Genomic DNA, 23,288 nt, shown 5'->3' on the forward strand with positions numbered 1-23,288 from the left:
AACAGGAACAGGAAATGGTCTGAGGGACCTGCTTTGGGGACACAGAGAAGTGGGTGCATCTGGAGAAGATGGCGTTGAAGCTGGAACCATGACCTGGAGTAAAATCAGGATGTGGCTGTGGGGAAACTTTGAACTAGACAAATATCCAGTGTATCCCGTGGAGTGTGGGCTCTAGGTACCTGCTGGAGAAGGCAGGCCACACAAGGTGACACAAGAAGAACAGGAACATGTTGGAGGGTTGACAGTCACAACAGAGGCAAAGGAGATGGAGAAAGGAAAGAGACCAGAGGGAATCCACCGGGGAAATTGTGTTCCCCTTTGCCCTGGTTGTGGAGAGACACGTGGGAGTGGCAGAAGGCCTCTGCCATCTTGTGTCAGAACAGCTACTTGGCAAGGGTATAGCCTCCACCCAAAGACTTTGTCCCGCCTTCCGAAAAGATCTGAGGGACGCAAAGGTGAGTCATGGGGTTGAAGATGTTAAATATGAGAAGCGTTTGTGTCCCTGGGTCTAATCGGATCTCACGTTAATACTATTAGGATCTGAGGTTCTTTCAGATTGGGCACCTTGAATTTTTCTGTCCCACAAGAGAAAAATCAGAGCCCCACCTTCCAGTCCTCCTTTCTTTTTTAAAAATACTACTTTAGGGGCTGGAGAGATGGCTCAGTGGTTAAGAGCACTGACTACTCTTCCAGAGGTCCTGAGTTCAATTCCCAGCAACCACATGGTGGCTTATAACCATCTGTAATGCTTTCTTCTGGTGTGTCTGAAGACAGCTACGGTGTACTCACATACATAAAATAAATAAACCTTTAAAAAAAATACTACTTTAAAGGACCAGGGTGGTCTAGAACCTAGGGCCTTTCTGCACCCATCTCTCAAATGCTGGGATTACAGGTGTCCACCACCACACATGCCTCTTCCTTTTCTGTTTTGTTTTAAGATTTAAAAAACAATGTATATGAGCATTTTGCCTTTATGTATGTGCCCAGTGACTTTAGAGGCCAGGAAAGAGTGTTGGAGCTCCAGAATTGGAGTTACAGTTATCAGATGTCATGTGGATGCTAGAAAAGGAACCTGGGTCCTCTGAAAGAGCAGCAAGTATCCTTAACCACTGAGCCACCTCTCTGACCCTCTTCCTTCTTTGAATAAAAACAAATGGACAAGTCTGTTTGCTAGGTGAAACTTTTGAGAACCTTGCCAGGCAAAACCTTTGTACTGGCATACAATAAGCAGACTTCTCATTCCATTCTACCAAAGGTGACACTCGTCCTGAGTCCACACTTGCTGCAAGGAGGCTTGTTTGTCTATCACCTTTGACAATCAGCTCCGTGACTCCACCTCTTAAGTACCCAACAAGCACCAACTCATCAGAAGTAGGCCAAGGGTCATGGTGCACACTCTTAAGCAATCGTGAGTCCAGGGCAGGGCAGCCAGGTGCTTGTGTCCTCTGCCTTCAGCATTCCTGCCTCAGATCTTCCTCAGGCACAGGTGAGGTGACCTTGGGGTCTTTCAGAATTCAAGGGTGGGTAACACCTAGGAAGGGGGCTTTGCCCTTGAACTCATAGTGTGAACCAGGAGCCTTCCTGATTGTAGTCCTGCCCCTGCCTTGGCATTCATGTAAGAATCCACTGACATTTCTCCATACCTCTTACTTGCTAATTACAGAGGTTTTGTCCACACACGTGACCAACCTCCTCTGCCAACTCTGAGGCAGCCTCTGCTAATGGAAATACTTTGAGGTAGCCAGGGTAAGGATATCATTGCACAATCCTTACCTCAGCCAATTTTTTTTTCCACTAAAAACCAATTGTTACTTAGCAACCAAGGCAATTTGGCCCGGCTCAGAAAATTATCCATCCCTAAATAGTACACTAAGGTAGCCTATACTCACTATCTCTGTCTGGGGGGCTTGGAATGTGGGTTCCTTAGAATGAAGCATTGCTTATAATCCTTGACAATTTTGCTAAAGTGGGATTAGGCAACAAACAGATAAAGAAATGTATTGTTGACTAATGAAGGTGTCTGGTTGTCTGAGAAAGAGTGGATGGGGTGTTCTGAGAGCCAGTTAAACATCATTCCTCATTTCCAAGCCCCATTGTGCATTGCTAATCACAAAAATCCTGGATCAGACAAGTGGGCATCTCGAGAAGGGGTAACACTTAACACCTCTCCCTCTACCCAGTGGTGGCCCTGAGGTAGTAGTTGTCGTGGTTGTATTCCCGAGAGACAGCAGGTAGATTGGGCAGCCTTCTGAACTTGTTCCAGGACTTCCTCTCAACACCCACACTGGCTGGAATCATTTCTCACATCCTTTGAAGCCTTGTCAAATGCTATGCTCCTATTTGGTTTTGAGCGTAATTGCTAGCCAGGTGTCGTCAGTGTAGTAGTGTGCTCTCAAATCCTTAGCAGACTGGAGCAGGAGGAGCAGAACAGTGAATTCAAAGCCTGCCTAGGCAACTTAGTTGATCCTGACTCAAACTAAAAAAAGGGTAGTGTGGAGCTGAGGGTGTAGGTTAGTTGGTGAAGTGCTTGCGTGTATGGAACCCTAGGTCAAGTCTCTGCACCACATAAAACTGATAGCACAGGCCTATTTTCATCACTCAAGAGATGGAAGCAGGAAGGCCAGAAGTGCGAGGTCATTTTCTACCAGGGGGGTTACAGGAGCCCCTGTCTCCAGATAGATAGATGATAGATGATAGATAGATAGATAGATAGATAGATAGATAGATAGATAGATAGCTGAGGATGTAGCTCAGTGGTAGAGCACCTCCCTAGCATTTGCAAGGCCTTGGGCTCAATTGCCAGAACAGAAGAAAAAAAATTAAACTAGGATTCACCTAGTCTGAGAAGCTTGACAGTACGTAGAAGAGGGTTGGTGAAGATGAAGATGTTGAAGATCTTACTACCTTCCTGCTAGGAGTTGTAGACAAGGTTGGTGGGTGCCATTTGGGAAGTAGGCAAGGAGATGGAAAAGAAACTGGTTCTTTCTGATGAAGACGTCCAGGCAGAACCAAGCACAGGCGAGATAGATGAGCAGAAGTGTCAGAGTCCAAGAGGAGGTGTGTGAGATGACACCAGATGGGGACAAGATCAGGACAATCCTCTAAGTCATGCCACAGAGCTTCTATTTTATCTCATAGCTGTTGGGGAGCCAGAAAGAGTCTAAACAAACAAGTAGCTAGGTTTGTGTCAGGACAAGACCATTCTAGTCACCAAGTTCTAGAGGGCTGGAGAGAGGCCAAAGAGGCTTCAGGGAGCCAGAGACAGGCTGTTGCAGTGACTCATGCATGAGCCAGTCTTTGCTTTGCTCATGATCTGGGTGTAGAAGAAGGGGAAAGCTGTGGAACAAACTATGAACTGGATAGAGAGGTAAGAACTCAGAACAGATCAAAAGACCCTGGGGCGGGAGGATGGCTCAGATAGTAAAACATGAGCCCACAAGTATGGGGCTCTGTGTTTGGATCCCCAGAAGTCTCATAAAGAGGAGCAGCTGGGCAGGTGGTACATGCCTTTAATCCCAGCACTCGGGAGGTAGGGGCAGGCAGATCTCTTGAGTTCGATGCCAGCCTGGTCCATTGAGCAAATTTCAGGATAGCCAGGGGTACACAAAGAAACCCTGTCTAAGGAAGGAAGGAAGGAAGGAAGGAAGGAAGGAAGGAAGGAAGGAAGGAAGGAAGGAAGCAAGCAAGCTAAGTGCTGATGAGAGGCAGAGAGAGGGGAAGAGGATATTCTGGAGCTCACTGGCCAACTAGCCAAACCTACTTGGTGGAATTCCAGGCCATCCAAGCCTAATCTCAAGCAAAACAGAGTGTACCTTAGCTTGTACTGACTTCTATATGAAATTATGTCATACCTGCACATGTAATTCCCACACATGCTTATATGCATGCATCCCCACACATCCACATATATGCACTCCTTACATGTAGATACACATATATTCATGGACACCCCTTCTCACATACACATATACAACACAATGTTTTATTTGAGCACCAGCTGAAGGCCATGGTCCTCATTGACATGTGTAATGAACTGAATTAGCCTCCTCCAAATGTATAGGTTGAAAATCTGCTTCTTAATGAGACATTTAAGAGATGCAGTCTTTGGGAGGTGACTAGGTCCTGAGGGTGGAACACTCGCAAAGATTGATTCAAGCCCTCACTAACCCTCTTCTTCACAAGTGAGGATACAATGGTAACTTGTCAGTTATCCGCTACCCAGAAGAGGGCCCTCACCAGAACCCAGCCCTGCTGGCACCCTGATCGTGGCCTTCTAGCGTTCAAGAACTGTGAGAAATAGGTTTGTTGTTTACAAGCCACCCGCTTCGTGGCCCTTCACCATAACAACTCAGTGAAAGAGACATGGTAAAACCTAGACATGTGTGCTCAGGACGGAGTTGGAAAACAAACCAACAATAAAGTTTGAAATGCTTGTAAGAAGTTTGTAGAACTCCTATACATGCTGAAGGGAAGCTCTGAGAGTAACTTCAAAAGAAGGTAGACCCAGTCGTGTTCTCCGACTTAGTACCTTCTGTGGTTCCCACTTGCCCACGGCACTGGCTTAACCTGGCTGTGCTCTTGAATCACTGGGGAGTCCCATCCCTCCTCTTCTCCAGCCTGTGACTTAAGGCCCAGGGCTTCTGCAAGACTTACACAGTGTCAACCCTAGTGAACTGATTCCGCATAGATTTTCAGACTGTTTGTAACTTTACATTCTTTTGTTTGGACAGCTGATATTTGTACGTAGTAAAAATTCAAATACAGAGATATAACATAACAATAACTTCCCATAGAAAATCATCAAAGCAGAAAGCCAGTGCCTCTCCCTCTGACAGGCTTCTTAACCAGGTGGCACTGCTAAGCACATCTAGGATCCTGGAGTTGTGTGTCCTTCCCCAGGAAGCTCTAGATCACCAGCAAGCTACTTAGCTGGCGAGTTCTCCTCCCTTATGAATCACTTAGGAGAAAATTAAGATGGCCTGAAGTTCCAAGAAGGTATAGAAGCCCCAGCTTCTGGAGAAAGGAGCTCGCCCCAGGCAACCAGCCAAGCCTGCAGTGTGCTGGGACACTAGCCAAGGCCTACCTCCAAGGCTAAAGGCACAGCCAGAGCTGGGAAAGGAGACTGCAGCTACTCTGTCTTTTTCGATTTCTCAAAACTAGCAGGATATGGCGGCTCACCCATAATCCTAGCACAGGAGGGGTTAGGCAGGAGAGCTACTATGAGTTCCAGGCTAACCCCGGCTGCCCAGTAACACTATCAAATGTGGTGGCGCATGCCCATAATCCTAGCACTTAGTTCAGTAAGGCAAGGGAATAGAAAATCCAACCAGTCTAGGCTCCATAATGAGTTACAAGCCAGGTCAGGCTCCATAATAAAATCCATGTTAAAACAGCAAATAAAAACCATCTCAGGCCAGCAAGACAGTTCAGCAGTTAAAACACTTGTTACCAAGCTTGGTGACCAGTGTTAGATCTCTGGAACCCACACAGCAGAAGGAGAGAATTGACTCCTGAAAGTTGACCTCTGACCTCTTCCTGTGCACTGAGGTACATGTATGTGTGCACACATTCACATACACAAAATAAGTGTAAAAAGGAAATCACTTCGAAAAGCCAGCACCTCTGTCATGATTAGACCATACATACCCACAATAAAAATAAACAAAACTCCCTTTTCAAAGTATCTGCAAGGAAAGGAGATTCTTTTGTCCTGGTAAGGCCAACTGTTAAGGGGTGATTAGACTATAAAGATACGGTCTTAATCTTTGGGTTGATTTGATAGCCTTGTCGGGAGGTGGTGACGACTTCCAGAGGTGTGCCCAGTTTGAGGAAGAAGCTTGTTTTAGAGGGCTAATTTTTATTATCCTAGGCCCCTTTCTCATCTTCGCTGCTTCCTGTGTGTGTGTGGTATGCAGTTCTGTTCTGTTTCTCCCTTCTGCCATGATACCATCCCTCGTCACAGGCCCAGAAACAATAGAACCCAATGACCATGGATTAAACACTCCAAAACCACCAACCAAAACAAACCCTTCCTCCTTTTAAATTGTTCATGTCGGGAACAACAGGCTAACCAACACAGAGTTCAGCAAAATTTCTGCCAACAGCTAGGTAGGAAGAAATCTGTGAATATGGGCCAGGCCTGGCTCTATTGTAATCACTCAGACTGGCTCTCATAGCACAAGCAGTCACACACAATGTGTAAACCACTCGAGTTGTCCTTAGATGACACTGACATAGCGCCATGGAAATGGCCTCCCCTGGAGTCATGCAACACTCAGGCCATGCCTGGGGGTGACATCAAGCAGGCTTCCTCAGAATATTTATTTCATTTTAGTTATCTGAGACTGTGTCTAGCTCTGTGGTCCAGGCTGGCCTCAAACTTGATATGGTCTTGCTTCAGCCTCAACCCGCTAAGATTACAGGTGTGTGCTACCACACCCAGCTAGAAGATTCTTATTGCACTAGAACTTAAAGGGTAAATGTCAACCAGGTAGACATCTAAAGAAAGGGACTGTATTAATCAGGATTCTCTAGAGTCACAGAACTTATGGGTAGTCTCTAGATAGTAAGGGAATTTGTTGATGACTTACAGTCTGTAGTCCAACTCCCCAACAATGGTCAGCAGCAGCTGTGACTGGAAGTCCAAGGATCTAGCAGTTGCTCAGTCCCACAAGGCAAGCAGGCGAGGAAGAGTCTTCCTTCTTCCAGTGTCCTTATGTAGGTCTCCAGCAGAAGGTGTGGCCCAGATTAAAGATGTGCCTGGATCTGGAACTTGCTTTGTCCCAGATGACCTTGAACTCAAAAAAATCTCCTTGCCTTGATCTCCTGGGATTATTCATAGGCACTATGCCTCAAGATATCCATGCCAAGATCCAGGTCAGAAACTTGTATATCCCAGCCTCAAGATCAGGATCACAGGTGAGCCTTCCAATTCTGGTTTGTAGTTCATTCCAGATAGAGACAAGCTGACAACCAGGAATAGCCACTACAGGGACTTTAGGCAGAAGGAGATGGATAGGCAAAGGCACGGGGTTGAGGATCTCATACCTCATGTCAGAAGTAGACACTCTGTCCTGTGGGCAATAGGGAGCCATTTGAGGCCAAAAATGACCGCCTAAGACGGTATTCCAGGGAACAGAAACAAGATGGAGAGATGTCTTTAGAGGCTACACACCAGGCAGAGGAGAAATGGTGAGGGCCCAGGCTACACCGGCAAGAGAGTTAGAAAGGAGACAGAACGTGAGATGTTCGGCATCATCAGTTATTAGAAAACTGTCAATCATGACTACCATGCTAGTCAACACAAAACACACAGGGATGGTTACAGTTAAGAAGACAATCATTGCTGGCCAGGGATCAGAGCAATTGGAAGCCTCCTTCACTGCTGTGGAGAGTAGGCGGTGGTACAGCTACTCTGGAAGCCATTCTGGTAGTTCCTGGTAGTCAGCTGCTACATGACCTAGCAATTCACCCGCTAAGTACGTACCAAGAGGACTGAGGACACATGTGCACATGCTTGTGGATGCTGGTGGAAACATTGTTCATAATAGCCAGAAAGTGGTAAACCCATCAGCTGATGTAGAGATAAAATGTGGTCCACCCATGCAATGGGATATTATTCATCAACCGAAAAGAACACAGTGCTGTCACACTTGGGGGCGCAGATAAACTCTGGAGACACTCTGCTGAGGGAAGAAGCTGGTCACAAAATACCACATTCATGACTCTGTTATGTGAAAAGCCCCTAGTCAGCAGATCTGCAACAGGAATTAGCGGTGGCCTAGGCTGGGGGAGGGGAGTTGTACTGGGGACTGAGGGGTCACGCTAAAGCACCTAGAATTTCTTATAAGGATAAATAAAAAGGTTTTGAGTTGGCTGTGATGATGGTATCAGAACTTTCAGAATATGCTAAAAACTCTGGAACTATATTCCCTGAAGGGGTGACATGTGTAATGTGTGACTCAGGCCCCAGTACAGCTGTTTAACAAGATTACATTAACATAGCTCAAGCACTGCAATTTTCTCTTGGCATCTCCTTAAATAAATCATGGAAGCCAGTTGTCTTTTGGTTGTAAAATACACGCAGGTTTTTGTAATTTAGAGTTTTGTGTCTTGCTCATTGAATTTGATGCACATGTTTTTTTGTTTTTTTTTTTTTTGGTTGTTTTTTTTTAATCTTAGGAATGCTAGTCCAAAAATCACTTTTTAAAAATTTTAAAAACTACTTTAGGACAAGGAGATGACTCAGTGGGTGAGGCAGAACAGGAGACCTGCCACTGCACCCAACAACCTGAGATACATTCCTGGGACCCACACAGTTGAAGAAGAGAACTGACACATGAATACATACAAAACACCAAACCAAACCAACCCAAAATGTAATAGAAAATGTTTAAGTCTAGACTACTCTAGACTATAAGATATACATGCACCAGAACACAGCCAAAAATACTCTCAGCCTTCAGTTTCCCATAACCTTTATACCCAGCCAGCCTCAGAAACTTTATAAAAACACTTATTGCCCGGCAGTGGTGGTGCACGCCTTTAATCTCAGCACTTGGGAGGCAGAGGCACGTGGATTTCTGAGTTCAAGGCCAGTCTGGTCTACAGAGTGAGTTCCAGGACAGCCAGGGTGACACAGAGAAACCCTGTCTTGAAAAACAAACAAACAAAAAAACCCACTTATTTATTTGTTTATTTATTTATTTATTTATTTATTTTTGGTTTTTCAAGACAGGGTTTCTCTGTATATCCTTGGCTGTCCTGGAACTCACTCTGTAGACCAGGCTGGCCTTGAACTCAGAAATCCGCCTGCCTCTGCCTCCCAAGTGCTGGGATTAAAGGTGTGCACCACCACCGCCCGACCCTGTTTGTTTATTTTTAATGTGTGTGCTGTGTGTGGGCACACAGACCACAGTGCGTGTGTGAAGGTCATTGCTCTCTTTCTGCCTTCATATGGGTTCTGGGGTTGGGACTCAGGCTGTCAGATTTGTACAGTAAGTACTTTACACACTGAGTCACCTCACTGGGCTCCAAAGACCTAGTCTGCTGTCTTAGTGAGGGTTTTACTGCTGTGAACAGACACCATGGCAAAGGCAACTCTCATAAGGATAACATTGGGGCTGGCTTACATACTCAGGTTCAGTCCATTATCATCAAGGCAGAGGAGTATGGCAGTACCCAGGCAGGCATGGTGCTGCAGGAAAGAGCTGAGAGTTCTATATCTTCATCTAGAAGGCCACTAGAAGACTGGTTTTCACGTGTGTAGAAGGAGGGTCTCATTGCCCACCCCCAAAGTGACACACTTCCTCCAAGGCCACACCCACTCCAACAAGGCCACTCCCACTCCGAGGCCACACCTCCTAATGGTGCCACACACACTCAAACTGGGCCAAGCACATTCAAACTACCATATCTGCTAACTTTTTTTTTGATCTTGTTTCTTTAGTGGTAATAGCTTCACTGATATAATTTGCATAGCCTTGTACAGTGTTCAACCAACTGGCTTTTGATATGCTCACAGAGTTCTGTCTGGCCCTCACAATCTTGTTCGTAACAACTGGAAGACACTAATGCACATCAGTAGTCCCATTCCTTCTCTCCTCCCTCCCCAAGCCCCAGGCAACCACCAATCTGCTATCTGCCCATGTCTTTAGGGTTTTTTTTTTTCCCATCACACAATATTTTCAACGTTCTTAACTGTTGTACCATGTATCAGGACCTCATCCTCTGTTAAGATAAATCATATTTTGTTGTATATCCACACCACATTCTATCCTGTCCATTAACTGATGGTCTTTCCCACTTTGTGGTTACTATTTGTAGGGCTGATCTAGAGTAGAACTGGAATTGGTGAGTCAAGTGTAATCATGTTGCTGGCTCATAATAATGATGTTACGTTAGACATTCAACTGAAATGGACCTCTGAGTTCATTAACTCCAGAGAGAATGTGAACTCTCTTTCCTGCCAGGACTCAACCATCAGAAACCCTTCATCCTTATCTAAGGAACACACAGAAAGGCTGATGAAGTAACACTCATACTGCTATCATTTGAAACCAGAGACAAATGACCAGCGTGAAAACGTGTGTGTGTGTGTGTGTGTGTGTGTGTGTGTGTGTGAGAGAGAGAGAGAGAAAGAGAGAGAGAGAGAGAGAGGAGAGAAAGCCATGTATACCATGCAAGGCTTCACTCCTTTACTTCTGTCTCTGTTTTCTTTCTTCCTTTTTTTTAGACACCATGACCATGGCAATTTTTTAAAAATATTTTTATATTATATATATTTATATGTGAGTACACTGTCACTCTCTTCAGACACACCAGAAAGGGCATCAGATCCCATTACAGATGGTTGTGAGCCACCATGTGACTGCTGGGAATTGAACTCAGGACCTCTAGAAGAACAGTCAGTGCTCTTAACCACTGAACCGTCTCTCCTGCCCCCTTTCTTCCTTTTTTATTGTTATTTTTATATGTTTGTTTTGTTTTGTTTGAGATAAAGTCTCGAATGGTCCAGGCTGGTCTCAAACTGAGGCTGAGAATGACCTTGAATTCCAGACTCTCCTGAGAATGACCTTGAATTCCAGACTCTCCTGTCCTGGCTCCCTGATGATTATAGTTTATGTGCTACCACACCTGGATCTCACCTCTTTGTTTGTTTGTTTGTTTGTTTGTTTGTTTGTTTGTTTGTTTTTCGAGACAGGGTTTCTCTGTGTAGCCCTGGCTGTCCTGGAACTCACTCTGTAGACCAGGCTGGCCTCGAACTCAGAAATCCGCCTGCCTCTGCCTCCCAAGTGCTGGGATTAAAGGCGTGTGTCACCACTGCCCGGCTACCTCTTTTTATTTTAATTTTTACCTTGAAACATGGTTTTCCTAAGTTGCCCAGGCTAGTCTTGAACTCATCACCATTTGACTTCAGCTTTTGAGGAGCTGGGATCACATTCTTATGCAGCCACACCCAGCTCATTAACAAGACTTAAAGGGAAACTTGCCACACCACATGATGATCTCCTCTTAGCTTCTCATTCCACTTCACAATAATTACAGGTTGAGAAGTGTGCAGGCAAGCATGTCCTTCCTTCTTTGCAAGCTTGCTTGCCTCTAATCTGGCACAAACAGAACCAAATACAGGGTCACTGTAGCATACCTGCCACCTACAAGTGGCCGTCTACTGCTGCCCTGTGCTGCAGTACACCCAAACTCCCCAGGGCTCTTTCTTCAAGCATTTTTGGTCAAATATATAGAAACAATATGATATATAACTTTCAAGTGCACAAGTTAGTGGCATTAGTTACGTTCGTAATACTGCACAACTGTCATCAGCATTGTGTATTTCCAAAATTTTTCCATTATCATGTACAGAAACTCCAATTTTCTTCTTTTTCTTTTTTTTCCCTTTTTGGTTTTTCAAGACAGGGTTTCTTTGTGTAGTCCTGGCTGTCCTGGAACTCACTCTGTAGACCAGGCTGGCCTAGAACTCAGAAATCGGCCTGCCTCTGCCTCCCAAGGGCTGGGATTAAAGGCGTGTGCCACCAATGCCCGGCTCCAATTTTCTTAAAAAACAAAACAACAACAACAAAAAACCCCGTCATTTCTTCAGTCCTGTCCCTGGTGACCTCTAATCTACTTTGATGAGTCCCCTGTGCTAGACATACCACGTAAGTGGACTGTATGACATTTCTCCTTTATATCTGGCTTGTCTTGCATGGCATAGCTCCTCAAGGTCTGTCACCCATCCAGTGACACGGAAAATCCTGGTGGTATGTATGAGTCCCTCTCTTCAGTTCTCTGTGTCCTGGGGGTGGAGTGCTGGTTCAGATGGCCATGGTGTGTTTAACTTTTTTGAAGAAACCCCACACTTTTCAAGGCAGACACACCATTTTACATTCCTACGACAACCCGTACGGGTCGGTCCAGTCTCGGTCACACCTACATCAATACTTATTTCTTACATTATAAAATCCTTATTCTAATTGGGTGTGCCAGTGCATGTCTTTAATCTCAGTGTTGGGAAGCCGAGGCAGGTAGATCTCTATGAATTTGTGTCTAGCTTAGTCTTCAGAGTGAGTTCTAGGACAACCAGAACTACAAAGTGAGACCTTGTCTCAAAATCCTTATTCTTTTTTTTTTTTTTTTTTTAACAGAGCATCTTAGTTAGGGTTTCATTGCTGTGAAGAGACACCATGACCAAGGCAACTTTTATAAGGACAAACACTTAATTGGGGCTGGCTTGCAGTTTCAGAGGTTTAGTCCATTACCATGACGGCAGGAAGCATGGCGGAGTGCAGGCAGACATGGTCTTGGAGGAGCCAAGAGCTCTACATCTTGAGCCAAAGGCAGCCAGGAGAAGAGTCTCCTCTAAACTGGGCGGAGCTTGAGCTCTAGGACACCTCAAAGCCCGCCTCCATAGTGACACACTTCCTCCAACAAGTACACACCTCCTAATAGTGCTATTCTCTGTGGATCAAGCATTTAAACACATGAGTCTATGGAGACCAAACCTATTTAAACCACCACACAGGGTTTCTCTGTGGAGCCCTGGCTATCCTAGAACTCGCTCTGTAGACCAGGCTAGCTTCAAACTCAGAGATTTGCCTGTCTGTCTTTAAGTGATGGGATTAAAGGCATGCAACACCATGCCTAGCTAAATACATTCTTATTCTAAAAGTATGAGATGTGCACGGTGGACTGATTTGCCTTTTCAGGTGACTAATTTCATGTGTGAAGCCTCTTTCATGTGCCTGTGGCCAACCCTGTATCTTCGAATAAATGTTTATCAATTCCTTTGTTCTCTCTCCACATCCTCTCTTCCTCTGTGCGTGTGCGTGTGTGTGTGTGTGTGTGTGTGTGTGTGTGTGTGTGTGTACACACGCACACGCACGCACATGTGCAGGTGTGCCTGCGCATGTATGCATGTATGTTATACATATGTCTACACATGGGAGTGGGTCTGCATACCTGTGTATGCGTCTGTCTCTGCTTCCCCACCCCTGTCTGTCAGAGCTGAAATTAGATATGTACACTGCATTTATGGCTTTCTTTATTGATTCTGGGGCATCTGGACTCATGTCCTCAACATTTGTATAGCAAGGACTCTAACCAGTGAGCCACCACCCCATTTCCTTCGCCCACTTTTAATTGGCCTATTTTTATTATTTTTGTTATTTTTTTCTTCTATTGAGCTCTTTATATAGTCTGAATCCCAAACCTCAGGGTTTGAAATCTATAATTTTTCCATAATTTACTATGTATTATTTCTCATTCTCTAGGTTATCTTCTCACTTTTTTGATACTGTCCTTTGATGCACAAAAGCTTTTCACTTTCATTAAGTCCAGTTTATCTATTTGCTTGCAACTTTGTTGCTATGAGGGCTTTTTGCCACCTTCAGACTCTCCTGCAGGAGAGCCAGGCCACATAGATAGACCGCAAAAGAGTAAACAGTTTATTTAATAGCTTTCTATGTAGAAACACTTGGAAAGCTATGTGTTTACACCATTGGCTAAAACATTTCAGTAGATACTTTCCCCATTTGACAAGGTCATTTCTTATTTCATTAACTATTTAGTTCCCATCACAGTGGGCAGCTCAAAGAGTGTTTGCCTGATCCAGAAAACATTATTCTTTCTAAAAGACCTACCCACACATTGTACTCTCCCACAAGGGGGAGATTGTCTCTGGAAGCCCTATCTGTACCTCATGATCCTGTGCCTAGCCAGTCTCCAAGCTGAACAACTTTTTTCTTTTTTCTTCTTTCTTCTTTCTTCTTCTCTTCTCTTCTCTTCTCTTCTCTTCTCTTCTCTTCTCTTCTCTTCTTTCTCTTTTTTCTTTTTGGTTTTTCAAGACAGGATTTCTCTGTGTATCTCTGGCTGTCCTGGAACTCTCTCTATAGACCAGGCTGGCCTTGAACTGAGAAATTTGTTTCTTCCGTGAAAATCAATATTTGAGAGGAAAGTTTTCCTGTTGCTTCCTGCAGGGGTCTTGTCCTGCAGCTTCTGCTTCACCGTCTGCCCACAGGACCACATGAGACCCACAGTTCTCTCCAGTAACTTTCTTCTTTCCAGGTCTACCTCAGCTCACTGCACACCAGTGTAATCCTCTGAAGCAATGCTTATTCTGTTTCTTTATTTCTGTTTCTTTATTGTTTTCTCTTCTGCAACCAGAAAAGCTGAGAAACAAACTGCAGGGGAGGTGGCTTAGTGGAAACCATAGCCACACAGGAGTGAGCATGAAGTATCTGCTTTCCCCACAAGAGACAGACAAGAAGGGGTCTGGAGGTAGTGCAAGAAGGTAGGTGCTTCCCGTCTCCCTGATGCTGTATTCCAGTGAAAACAGGCAATGCGTGTGATGGAGGCGAAAGGCTTATGATCTTACACAGGATCTAAGGGAGGCTGCTGGCCCAGAGGGTGACTGATTCTACTCTCTGATGTGGCCTAGTTTTAAAATGCACTTTCTTTTCTAAAGTCAGTGTGTGAAAGCATGAGTCTTGTTATGATATACTCACACACACACACGTGCTGCTTCACACGTATTCACTCCATAACTTTCACCTTCACACCCCATAATTCTGCACATCTGATTTTTGTCTTTCTAAAGCTGGCTGATTTTTCTTAACATAACAAGCTCTAGTTCTATTGCTCCCCTTAGGGTAACATGATTTCATTCATCCCTACATTCCTGACTAACTCCCCTCCCTGGTGTGTGTGTGTGTGTGTGTGTGTGCGCGCTCGTGTGTGCTCTCGCACTCGCGCGTGCCTGTCTGTCTGTCTCTTTCTCTGCCTCTCTCTCTGTATCTGTCTGTCTGTCTCGTTCTCTGTGTCTGTTTCTATCTCTGTGTGTGTGTGAGTGCATATGTGTGTGCGTGTTTTGTCTATCTGTCTCACTCTGTCTGCCTGTCTCTGTCTGTCTCTTTCTTTCTCTGCGTGTGTGTTACTGTGTGACTGTTTCTGTCTGTTTCTCTCTCTCTCTCTCTCTCTCTCTCTCTCTCTCTCTCTCTCTGTGTGTGTGTGTGTGTGTGTGAGTACGCGCACGTGCCACATTTTCTCTATCCATTGATACACATCCAGGCTGGTTCTATAATTTGTCTGTTCTGAAAAAGGTTCAATGACTTAGATTCATTTCAATGTGACATAGGAGAGGTGGCAAAATATGGCATCAAAGGTAGCTACAAAAGACAATCTAATGAACCACCTTGGCTCTCTGAACGTTTGGGGACTCTGTTGTTTCCCTGTGTCCCAGTGAGAAGCCTCAGAGAAACTGTGAACCGGCAAAGGCCTGGGTTGAGTAAAGACACACTGAGTTAGGGATCATGGCATAGGCATTAGAGACCAGAATAACAGTCATACGTCAGTGGGCACAATCTGAAGGGCTGCTGGAGGACATATTTAGCTTCAAATTAGTGAGCACCTGTAGGGTTCACCATATTGGAGTGAACCTACTGTCTCTCACAAAACCCAATAACTTGTTGAACCAAAGAACCATCTTGGAAGAGAAAGAGCGCCCTAGAAAGGGACTGTGAATCTCTGCACAGTTTCCTACTTGGAGAGTACAGGGGTCCTGCTTTCTTGATTTCTCTTGCAGAGCATATATTCATAGTGCACTGAAAATTAAAAACATAATTTTTTTCTTTGTACACCTGCTCTGTGAACTTACTGTGATGGTTCATTGTGACAACATTTGTAATCACTTAGGAGACACACCTCTGAGCATGTCTCTGAGGATGCTTATTCAGAAGACATGTTGAAGAGGAAAGATCCACCCTGAATGTGGACAGCACCATCCTACAGGCTTCGGTCCAGGGCTGAATGTATGGAAGTATCACCTGTCAATAAACTGCTGTTGGCCTATTAGCTTCAGCAGAAAATAGGGAGGCGGAACTTCCAGTACACAGAGAGGTTTTCTGAGATAAAAGTGTGTGTGGGTGTGGGTGGGGTGGGGAGTGGATTTGTCCCAAACTCTGAGGAAGATGGTCACATGAAACTGAGAGAGAGGCAACTAGCCACGTGGCATAACTTAGGCTAGTTTAAACAGGAGAATTGAATTATGAGCTGGTGAAATGAGCCAAAGCTATTGGTCTAGGTATTTATTCACAGATAAGAGTCTCAGAGTCGTTATTTTGGGGAACTTGAGCATGGGTGGAAAAGCCTGAGGTTATACACACACAGACTCACACACACACACACACACACACTGAGACAGAGGTACAGACAGACACACACACACACAATGATTGGGGTATCACAAAGTAGAAAGGGGTAAACCCAATGACACACACACAGAGGGAGACACATACGTACACACAGATGAGAGAGAGAGAGAGAGAGAGAGAGAAAGAGAGAGGATATTTGTTGCTTTTTATGCTGTTAAGATTGGTTCTGAGTCATTTTCTCCATTTCGATTTGGAGGTAAGAGTGGTCTTCAAGAGCTGGGCCATTCTAGAATGAGCCACCATGTGGTGGTTTGAATGAGAATGTCTTCCCAGAGGCTCAAGTACTTGATCCCCAGTGGGCACTGTTTGGGGGTAGGCTATAGAATCTTTAGGAGGCTTGCTAGAGGAAGTATGTTACTGGGGGCAGGCTTTAAGAGTCTGTAGCCTCATTTTGCTTCCAGTTCTTTCTCTATGCTTTATGTCTGTGGCTGAAGATGTGATCTCTCAGCTTCCTGTTACAGGTTAGTCACGGTGCTTTATCACAGCAACGGAAAAGAAACTGGCATCCACTGTGAAAGAAAGACCATCAGAGAAAACATCCTCATTCTCTGCTTTTCCTTCAACCTCGTTCTGGCAAATCTACATAGAACTCCTTTTGGGGGAACTTAGAAATGCAGCCTTTTGTGATACAGAGCGGAGCAGGAAGAGGAAACTGACTTCCGTGCCTCTCCTACAAACTAAGGCTGCTAGATGAAGTCACTGGGAAATTGGAGACCTTCATAGAGACAGACAGCCCTGGGGGTTGGACCTTGTTTAGAGACTCACAGCATCAAGTCCCAAAGCACTGAACACATGGTTGAGCTGCCCAGGGAGCATTGAAGACAGTAGCAAGCAGACCAGGCAGAACATTGAGTAACAACAGTTCACCGGTGAGTGACCGACCAGTCCTTCTCAAATCTTTGTACTCATCCGGAAAATGACAACTGCTGGCTGTGTTTGTCCGGAAAGGCTCATTGCTGGAAACTCAGTTTCTGATGTGAGCACCCTTAGGCGGTAGACCATCCAAGGTGTAGCACTAGCATGGGTAGTGAGGTTCCAAGGACATGGATGAGTCTAGCTTCCTACAGTGAGTTTGTTCTGGTGACAGCAGCTTGTTGGACAGCAGAGCCATTCGGTTTGCCCACATGTGCACAGCCAAGGGAACCCTGACTAGATGGGACAGGTGCCCACCCGTGTGCCCAGAGAGTAGGGACAGAAAAAAAGTACCTCACAATTAACACATGAAGGAAGCTAGTTGGCAAAAGAACAAAACATTCCTCCACCACAGCTGCAAGTAACTAACAAAGTATGCACTAGAAAAGCCTGCAAGCTACAAACACCCATGAGGAGGGTGCCACGAAAATGACCTATAAAACACCATGAACCTTGAAGGCCTGTGCTTTTCAGTAGATACCCTTTCCTTGCCCGTTAGTGTTGGGGTACACTGTGTGAAGGTGTGTCTCTGTATGTTCAATTGTTAATTCTGTACCTGCAGAGAGATAAATGCTGGCAGGATCTTGGTATTGTTATTTTTATGGCCCATCACCGGCTTCACATTTTGTAAATATTCATCCTTCCTCACTACAGTCTAGAATTGTCTCTGATTGGCTGTAATAAAGATCTGATGGCCAGTAGCTGGGCAGGAAGTGGAGGACAGAACTTGAGACCCAGACAGAGATGGAGACACACATACATACAGACAGACTGAGAGAGAGACACAGAGACAGAGAGAGGGAGGGAGACACACATACACAGACAGACTGAGAGAGACAGAGAGACAGAGACACACACAGAGAGGGAGACACACATACACACACAGACTGAGAGAGACAGAGACACACAGAGAGAGGGAGACACACATACACAGACAGACTGAGAGAGACAGAGAGACAGAGACACACACAGAGAGGGAGACACACATACACAGACAGACTGAGAGAGACAGAGAGACAGAGACACACACAGAGAGGGAGACACACATACACACACAGACTGAGAGAGACAGAGAGACAGAGACACACACAGAGAGGGAGACACACATACACACACAGACTGAGAGAGACAGAGAGACAGAGACACACACAGAGAGGGAGACACACATACACACACAGACTGAGAGAGACAGAGACACACACAGAGAGGGAGATACACATACACACACAGACTGAGAGAGACAGAGAGACAGAGACACACACACAGAGGGAGACACACATACACAGACAGACTGAGAGAGACAGAGACACACAGAGAGAGGGAGACACACATACACAGACAGACTGAGAGAGACAGAGAGACAGAGGCACACAGAGAGAGGGAGACACACATACACAGATAGACTGAGAGAGACAGAGAGACAGAGACACACACACAGAGAGACACACATACACAGACAGACTGAGAGAGACAGAGACACACAGAGAGAGGGAGACACACATACACAGACTGAGAGAGGCAGAGAGACAGAGACACACAGAGAGAGGGAGACACACATACACAGACAGACTGAGAGAGACAGAGAGACAGAGACACACACAGAGAGGGAGACACACATACACAGACTGAGAGAGGCAGAGAGACAGAGACACACACAGAGAGGGAGACACACATACACAGACAGACTGAGAGAGACAGAGAGACAGAGACATACAGAGAGAGGGAGACATACATACACAGACTGAGAGAGACAGAGAGACAGAGACACACAGAGAGAGGGAGACACACATACACAGACAGACTGAGAGAGACAGAGAGACAGAGACACACACAGAGAGGGAGACACACATACACAGACAGACTGAGAGAGACAGAGACACACAGAGAGAGGGAGACACACATACACACACAGACTAAGAGAGACAGAGACACACACACAGAGGGAGACACATACGTACACACAGATGTGTGTGTGTGTGTGTGTGAGAGAGAGAGAAAGAGAGAGAGAGAGAGAGAGAGAGAGAGAGAGAGAGAGAGAGAGAGGATATTTACCAGTGGACCTGGAGATTAAATGGACCAGGGTTGACCAGAGAGCTGGAGCTGGCCATGTGGTGGGACACAGTGCCAGGATTAGTTGGGTTAAGCTAGATAGATGGTTGAGAGGTTGCCCTAGCTAAAAGATCTAAGCTTTAAAATATTAAAAAGCCTCTGTGTCATTATTTATATCCATGGTGAGTCTGAGAACGTCCCGCTATATATTAGCCCACTCTGATTCTCAGGAATTCACAGAATTGCACCTGTAACATCCAGGCTGGGACCTTCAGTTTCCCAGTGTACAGGCTGATCAAAAACTCTGTCTTCTTTTCTAATTGTTTAGTTATTTAGTTTAAATAGATGTGCATTTGTTCTAGTTTATGTGTATATGTGTTTGGGTGTATGTATGTCTACCACTCAAGTACAAGATCCAGAAGAAATGCCTCATCCTCCAGAACTGGAGTTACAGAGTTGTGAGCCACTATGGAAGTGCTGGGAATCGAACCTGGGTCCTCTGCACAAATAGCCAGTGTTTGTAATTACTGAGATTTCAGCCCTTAAAAATATATTTAATTTTAAATAATAATAATTATTAGTATTAGTGTGTGCACGCATGCTCAGAGGCCAGAGATGGTATCAGATCCCTCAGAACTAGATTTACTGGTATCTATACAACTACTAGCTTGTTAAGTGAGTATTGGGGTTTGAACTCTGGTCTTCACAATTCACAGCAAATGTTCTTAACCATTGACCCACCTGCCCAGCTCTGGCCTTAAACACACACACACGCACACACACACACACACACACACACACACACACGCACATGCACATGCGCGAGCACACACACACACCACCCTACCCCAACAAAAGGGAAGTGTAAAAAGGCAGAAGTTACCAAGAGGGTGGCAAAGAAAATGTCTTCTGCTCACCTCTAAGCTAGATGTGTGCTTGAATACAACAGAGGGACAGGTAACTGTGGCAAAGCCCTCAAGGACTGCTCAGCCCAGAGTCTTTCTCTGCTTGGGGCTTTCAACATCCAAGTTTGTCTGCCTCTCACCTCTGTCTCTGACTCTTTGATGGAGGGTGAAGCTGAACAGGTTGGATACTGAAGCAAAGCCTGTTTCATTGTGTGTGAGCTTGTTCACGAGTCCTGTAACCATTACCTGGGCATGCACTCCACCAGTCCTACTGCATCAGGGTAAATGTCTTCCTGCAAAGAAGCACCCGTCCTGGTGTTTGTTTTGTATCTTATGAATGCAAATGGAAATGAGACAATGATGTCAAAAATAGATGAGAAAGTCCCAGGGAGCTGTCTGCTGAGGCCACAGTACCCAAGCAGCCTGTTCCTCCCTGGTTCCCCTCCCCCTTTGCTCCGGCAGGCTCTGCTTCTGCTGAAGACACCAGCATGCTCTACAGTCCATTTGGCTGCTCTAGGGAGAAGTATCTGGACTGGATTCTTTTCATCTTTCTCCCCTTTGGGCTGTCTCATTTCAAGAATAGAGAGTAAACAATTGTGTGGCTGTAGAAAATTTATCACTGGTGAATATTCCTAAGAGGTTTGTTTCTTTCTTTCTGCTACTAGGGATTGAACCTACAACCTAGTGTGTGCTTAGCACGTTCTGTAGTGCCGACCTATGTCCTGCTCTCATCAGTAAATACTAATGGAGAGTAATGGACAAGCAGCGCTCTGGTCACTCTGTAAATTAAGTGCACAATTGACTGTAAGTTTATTGCTCAGTATACTGTCAAACATTTACAGAACACAGTGTCCTTTCCCTGTCTGCATATCATGCTCTCTCCACTCATTTACTTAGTACATCTCCTGCTAAACCCATGAGTGCAGCACAGATCGCTGGAAGAATGAAAAGTGGCCCAGGTCCCTCTGAAATATTGCCTTTAAGAAAGGACAAGGGCACTGTCCTGTATCAGTTCTTGTCAAGTCTGGATGTCTATTTCTGGATGCAGGTATGTGGCCTGTCCTCGTCCTCAAGGCGCTCACAACCTGTGCACACCCGGATTCCATCCCTAGCTCTGTCATCAGTAAGTCACTCAACTGTCCACCAGTAAGAAGGACTATATGTTGATGGGCAAAATGGCTAAGAAAATAGAGCAGCTGGCAGCTGTGGCGGCTCATGCCTGTAAATGCCAGCACTTGGGAGGCAAAGGCAGGGGGAGGGCAAGTTGAAAGCCTGTCTGGATTATATAATAAGACCTTGTCACAAAACAAATACCAACAAACAAACAAAAAAGAAACTGGAGCAACTGACTTCCCTGCCTGGTAGCCAGAAGGCAGGCAGGCCCCACAGGCTCGAAAAAGGCCCAGGCTGACCAGCTCAGCTACCATCCAGGCCCAGATCCAGAGCTTTGAGTTGGTCCACCCCAACATCCACTCTGTCTTTGACCTGCTGAAGTGTATGAAGGAGCCAGTCCTGCAGAACAAGAGTCACAGAATCACCACGACTCCAGGCAACAGCAGGATATCCAAGGAGAGTCTTCTTGATGGTCCAGTATTAATGGTGTGTCTGAAACCAGGAACCTTGAACCAGACCAATGAGCATAGATAGATAGATAGATAGATAGATAGATAGATAGATGATAGATAGATAGATAGATAGATAGATAGATAGATAGATAGAAGCCTCCAATGCTATAATACCACTATGATGAACAAATATGAGATGAAGAGATGAAGAGGTGGGAAGGGTGGAGGACTGGAGCGGTGCATATTTGGTGGAGAGAGGTAGAATTAGAGAGATGACCGATGTGGAGGGAAGGATGCAATAAATGGAGGAACATGGCCTTGCCCAGGAGGGTCAGCAGGTTGGTGTGCAGCAGCCTGGAGCTTTCAAGAACTGACCCCCAACAAGCTGCCCAGCCACACAGCTCTGGCTCTGATCCGTGACAGAATGTACGAGGAGAAAGATGAAGAATGGTTCATTTCCTGGATTAGACCTCCTTGAAAGACCTCCACGGTCTGTACTTCCCCCAAAGGCCGTGGTGGTATCTATGGTCAATATTGCTGCCCCAGGCCATGATGAAGCCTAAAGACCATGTGGATGTCCATAGTCCATGCTGCTGCTGAGGGCTGAGCTTAGGCCAGTGGTCCTGATGTAGCTGGGGGCTGTGTTCATGTCCATGGCCTGTGTTACTACCTAAGACCGTACAATGTCTGTGGTCTGTGCACCATCTGAAGCCATGTGGATATCCGTGGTTCGTGCCATCCCTGTGCTTCTGCAGAGGGTTGTGTCCATGGTCATGTTCAGTGCTGTCACCAGACCATGTTGTTCACAGGTGGTCACCCTTGGTGAATGCTGATACTGGAGGCCATTTGGAGATTTATGGTCCATGTTGTTGCCAGAAACCATGTGGAGGCCCATGATCCATGTTCCCACTGACTGTGAAGGGCAAGAAAGTTACTTTTGCAGTGGCATTGATGACTGCAGACTCACAGTTGAGAAAGAGGGACACAGAAGGCTTCTGTGTCAACGTCTACCCCTACCCCTACCCCATGCCCCTCCAGAAAAAAGCAACAGCCTAGAAAGAAAGCCATCAAAGAGAACTATTAAAAATTGTGATGAAGGGGGCTGGAGAGATGGCTCAGTGGTTAAGAGCACTGACTGCTCTTCCAGAGGTCCTGAGTTCAATTTCCAGCAACCACATGGTGGCTCACAACCATCTGCAATGGGATCCAATGTCCTCTTCTGCTGTGTCTGAAGATAGAAACCATGTTCTCATATGCATTAAATAAATAAATAAATAAATAAATCTTTTTAAAAATTGTGATAAGGATGCTGAAATATAGCTCTCCACAGCTGATGTCTTCTGGCAGGGGTCCAGGTGGAGAAGGACTCAGTTTTTTTTTAAGGGGCTGGCCAGTGGGAGTTTGACCATGTACATGGAGTACTCCAGTGAGTCCATGGGCAACACAAATTGGACTTATTTTTTGTCATTTTTCTTGGAGGTGGGGGAGACCATAAGGCTGAGCGTGTGAGCATGGTGGCACTGGAAAGTGAGTGTGGTCAAGGCATGTGATGTGAAATTCCCAAATAATCAATAAGAATATTATGTTAGGGAAAAAGAAAAGGCCAAAGAAAAGAAAAAGAAACTGGAGCAACTATCACAATGCCCCAT

General features: G+C 45.5%; 1 long non-coding RNA gene across 1 annotated transcript; it reads left to right on the plus strand.

Moving 5' to 3' along the window:
* The first annotated feature begins 1,417 nt into the window (after positions 1-1,417).
* LOC143434936 (uncharacterized) lies at positions 1,418-22,863 on the plus strand. The gene is made up of 3 exons (XR_013104809.1): positions 1,418-1,489; positions 14,164-14,290; positions 16,670-22,863. It is a non-coding gene; the product is annotated as an uncharacterized LOC143434936 (long non-coding RNA).
* The last annotated feature ends 425 nt before the right edge of the window (positions 22,864-23,288 follow it).

Source organism: Arvicanthis niloticus, chromosome 18, assembly GCF_011762505.2.
Source record: "Arvicanthis niloticus isolate mArvNil1 chromosome 18, mArvNil1.pat.X, whole genome shotgun sequence".
Classification (NCBI taxonomy): Eukaryota; Metazoa; Chordata; class Mammalia; order Rodentia; family Muridae; genus Arvicanthis; species Arvicanthis niloticus.